This window comes from Triticum dicoccoides, chromosome 7B (genome assembly GCF_002162155.2).
Source record: "Triticum dicoccoides isolate Atlit2015 ecotype Zavitan chromosome 7B, WEW_v2.0, whole genome shotgun sequence".
Taxonomy (NCBI): Eukaryota; Viridiplantae; Streptophyta; class Magnoliopsida; order Poales; family Poaceae; genus Triticum; species Triticum dicoccoides.
The window spans coordinates 474,561,110-474,566,096 of NC_041393.1; positions in this window are offsets into that span (position 1 = coordinate 474,561,110).

Below are 4,987 nucleotides of genomic sequence, written 5' to 3' on the forward strand. Positions count from 1 at the left end.
TTTTATAATGAATTATGATCTTTGTTCATCTTTTACACCTTCACGATCCTCTTATATTTGTAGTTAGCTAGCGCTAACTTTCTATCGTGCATGCACATGCCCGCCCCCTCTCACACACCCTTAGTGTCCCCTCCATCGCGCACGTTCATTATTTCTCTTTAGGTCATCCACCAGCGGTGTGTGTAGGCCCCCGGGTCCTTTCCGGCACACATCGGTTGTCATGGAATTAACACGTCAGATGTCCTGACGGAAGGACTTAGTTGTGGAGCCATCGCAACGAGATTAGCAAAAAGGGGTTAAACCGGACAAAGGACACGGGGAGTTTATACTGGTTCGGCCCCTTGCGGTGAAGGTAAAAGCCTATGATCCAGTTGTTGTGGGATTGATTGATCTCGATGAGCAGGGAGCGAATTCGCTTTACCTGTCTCTTGAGTTGTTGTTTCTTGTCCTTGAACCGCCGTCGGGTCGTCCCTATATATACACAGGTTGAGGCCCGGCCGGTCTACAGAATCCCGAGGCCGGCTCATACAAGTGTCCGGCTCGGTTTCTCCTTTTCCTGACTTACAATACGTGGTTTAATATTATAGGCCCTAATCCGCCATTCGGCTCTGGCCCTCTAAGTCTTCATAGTTAAAGCGCCATAGCCTTCATCTTCATGGGCTCTTGTACAAGACTCCTTGTGAGTTAATCCGGCCCCTCCTGGGTGGTTTAACTTAATAGTCATATCCCCAATATTAGGCCCCAGATTGATTTGAACTTGTTCATGTCAATCCTCAAGTTAGAGAAATTCTGATTTGACCATCTTCATGTTATCCTTATAAACCGCCGTGATGTCATCTTTTGGAGTCACTTTAAACCGCCATGACGTCATCTGCGTAAAAAATCATAAAGATTTCTTTTTTATTAATTGATCTCCGACAATCGAGGTATCAGCTGTATCAGATATCTGATTTTTGACTCCTCGATTCTCATGCCTGTCACTTATCCTTTTGCCTTTATAAATAAGACCGGGGGTTCTTTCCATTCTCCCCCTTGCCTCTTCGTATCTTCTTCCTCCTCGCGACCCCGAAGAGCTCGAGCATCGCCGCCACCATCGACCTTTGCGTCTGCACCAACCAAGCCGCTGCATCAACCTGTTCTTGACCAGAAACCCTGCGACGCACCTCCGCCGCCCCGCAGCCCTGGTAAGTATTCCTCTTCCAACTATCAGATTTGCATTAGGGTTTCATGGTTCTTCAGTGTTCATCAGCGCTCATCGATGCCCGTATGCTTTCCCTTACTGTTTCATTGAATCTATACAAACCCGACATCTTCTTTTTGCGGCCGAAGTTGTAGCTTTAGTCTGCCTCGCCACAGTATCCCTTCGTTCCTGGATAGATCTCATATGGACCTTTGCTGTTCTGCTGTCGCCATTTTAGGGTTCAGAAATTTTTCTTTACTGAACCGCGGTTGATCCAAAATTACGACACCCTCTTGTGAAACCTGTTTCTGCAGCACTTAGTAAATTTCGGATATGTTTCTTCCACTGTAGGCGGTTTAATTTTTAGAAAATGATAATCCTCTAGGTACCATTAGCCCTCACGTAAACCACCATCTTGACTTGAGCATCAGTATCTGGTTTAACATGCATACATGCTCCAATTAAATCCCCCGGTTTAACACCGGTTTATGCACATCAATCTTGAACTGTGAACCGTCATTTGAATTTCCTTTACAGTTTGTCATCCAAAATGGCCAAACAATTCTCTTCTTGCAATTGGGTTCCCTCCCGGATCAAAGAAGAACAGTTCACTGGGTATGTTTTGACTGGCGCTTTAGCCAAGAAGGAGGTCATTCATTAGAGAGTTCCTAGTACTGAAAACCCTCCTGAACCTCAAGATGGAGAAGTGGTTGTGTTTATGCAGCATCTGGACCGGGGATTTCGCCCTCTCGAATCAAAGTTTTGCCAGGATGTGGTTGCCAGCTTCCAACTCCACCCTCAAGACATTGGACCGAATTCTGTGTCCAATATTTTCAACTTCCAAGTGTTTTGTGAAGTTTATCTGCAAGAGGAACCGACTGTTGAAATTTTCAGAGACTTCTTCCACTTGAACCGTCGTACTGAATTTTCTGATGGCCCCAATACTAAACTTGGCGTAGTGTCGATTCAAAAGAGGAAAGAAGTAGATTATCCTCATGCCAAACATCATAGCCACCCCAAAGATTGGAATCAAACATGGTTCTACTGTCGGAACACCGCTCCTGCCAATGAAAATCCTCTGCCGGGTTATCGGGCTCTTCTAGCAAACAGCTTAACCGGTATTGATCTTGTACGATGCTGGGTTTCATCGTGTATCCTGCCCTTAAGCTGCCGCACCAGATTAATGCATGAATATACCGGGGATGTGAAAGATCCTCAACGGCACATTGAAATATAGATGACTGATGACGAGGTCACTGAGTTTGTCAGAAGGATGCTAGATGAACCGATCTCTGAGTGCGGCAAGACCGGGCTGCCCCCCTTTTACGCCTCCAACAAACCACCGGCTGTAAGAATTTATCTTTCTGCTTTTTTAATCCGTCTCCCTTTTGACATTTTTCTTATAGCTTTTTGTTTATTCTTACAGGCCAAAGATCCATTCTGGAAGAGGAAGACTCAAGACAAACCGGCCAAACCACAAGACAAACCGGTGAGAGCTCCTCATGCCAAGAGCAAGGCCACAAAGACGCCAACAAAGAAGAAAACCACTGAGTCCTCTGATCCGCTCAAAGAGGTTGATGACTCGAAACCAGAGGTAGAACTTGACTCCCTTGGTTCATTTTTGATACATCTTATTGACAACGACCATTATCAGGATGATGCAGAAGCTAGCCGTGCTGAGAAAGTAGAGGTAATGTCCCTTTCCTCTGATTCAGATCATGTGCCAATACAAAAACTTCACCGCACAGTCCTGGAAGTAAAATGCTCACATCCTCTTGCTCATTTGGATCCACACTTTTCTTTGAAGACACAATAGCATGAAGCTCGTTGCACAACCCGGCACAGTGGCCAGCAAGTCACTTCCTCCGGTTTACCAGACACCCAATCCGGAAGCATCGTCTAGAGGTCTCTTGCTCTTCTAATAAATCTTATCCCTTGGCGAGTTGCTTCTGATACCCACTTAATCCGTCTGATTCAAATTATCAGGTAACTTCCAATTCATCGTCTGGCGACTCATCAACCACACAAATGCCTCCCCTCAAGACCGTCCCTGGGTAAGCATAATGATTTTTAGCTTTCCCTTCTTGCGCCGGTTTACCATATTAACCTCTATTTGCTATTTTTCAGCGCTAAAGCCCGACTCAGCAAAAAGGCAAAAATGAATGCCCCCACTGAGGAGTTTGAACCGGAGAGGACCTCAGAAGGTGATGGTGGAGATGCTGATATTGCTATGGATGATCCTGTACCACAAGGTCAGGACACTTATGTTGATCCGCCAGAAGTTAACCCAACTAGTCCTCATGTCGATCCACCAAGCCCAATTGCCAATCCTCTAAGTCCAACTGTTGATCCGCCGAGCCCAGCCAAAGCCTCGGATAAACCGGCGAGCCCAAATAAGGCAACTGATGATGTTCTGATTACCGGGTTTGGCCACACTTCTCCTGGCAACCCTGTCGCTTTGTCAAAGCACAATGCCAAAATGGAATCTGCCGCTATGGAGAAAGGCAAATGGAAGACTGATCTGTCAAGCTGTGCTCATCTCAATGCTCAAGAACTGCACTCTGGATACCTAAACCGCATATATACAAGCTGTGACTATGAGGCCGGTTTAGTCAACTTGATGAAGGAACGCTATGAGGTAACTTCCATTCCGAACCCTTTATAAATTCTCTTTATACTTTATATCAACTCCACTGTAACCCCCAAGGGTCGGTTTACCTTTTCAAGATGAACCGAAACTTTCTGTTTAAACCTTGTCCTTGTTGAATTTCTTCACCTTTGATTTTTCACATCAATTACACATTAGCCCCCAAGTGCCAAGATTAATACTTGTATTGAGCCTTGAGACTTTAAATAATAGTCAAAAAAGAAGCAACCTACATTAGCCCCCAAGTGCCAAGTGTATAACCTGTTATATGCTTGGGACTTTGAGAAAGTATTAACATCTTCATCCTTTGTCTTTTGTAGGCTGACATGAGCAACAAAGATTCCCAAATTGCCGATCTTCAAGAAAATATCCAGACCCAGCAAGCAAAAACCTCCAAGGCCAAAGATGAACTGAAGGGCGCTTTAACTGCCATGGAGCAATTAAAGGATGGTTTCAAAAGCGAGCGAGCGGACTAGGAAACCGAGAAGGCTGCTCTATTAAAGTGGGCTGAAGATGCCAAAGCAGCTCTTAAACCGGTGACGGAAGAGCTAACTGGGCTAAAGCATCAAGTCTATGACTTCTGCAATATTTGGTAAGTATTATTTACAAGAACCTTTTTAAAACATCGTTAAAATTCTCGGTTTAACAACAAATTCTTAAACCGTTGCAGGTAGTCATGTTGCTCATTTGGGCTCGGATATGCGGATGAAGTTGAAAGCAGCTTATACATTGATAGAACAACTGTATACCGGTGCTCAACGAGTCATCTGTGCGGCCTCATACAATAAACCGGCACCAACCTTGATCAAGGATACGTTAGCCAAATTATCTTTGACCCCTGCCCAGATAGAAGAGGTAAAGCAATCCGCTGCAAGGGCTGGCGCTTTAACAACACTGACTTGGGCCAAAGCTTGGATTGCGGATCTTGATCCGGCAGATATTGCAAAGGGCTATCCGGGCCAACAAGAAGACGGGTCAGAATTTTATAATGAAGCCCTCAAAGCCCTGATAAAGGAGATGCGTCCGCTGGCAAGCCAATTGGCCGAAGAGGTTGACTTGTCTGTTCATCGGTTCGGCTATGATGTAGACAACAAACGGGTTGATGCAGCTGTTAAAGAAGTGCAGAATCTTATCCCGCCAATCCGTAAGCACACTTATGC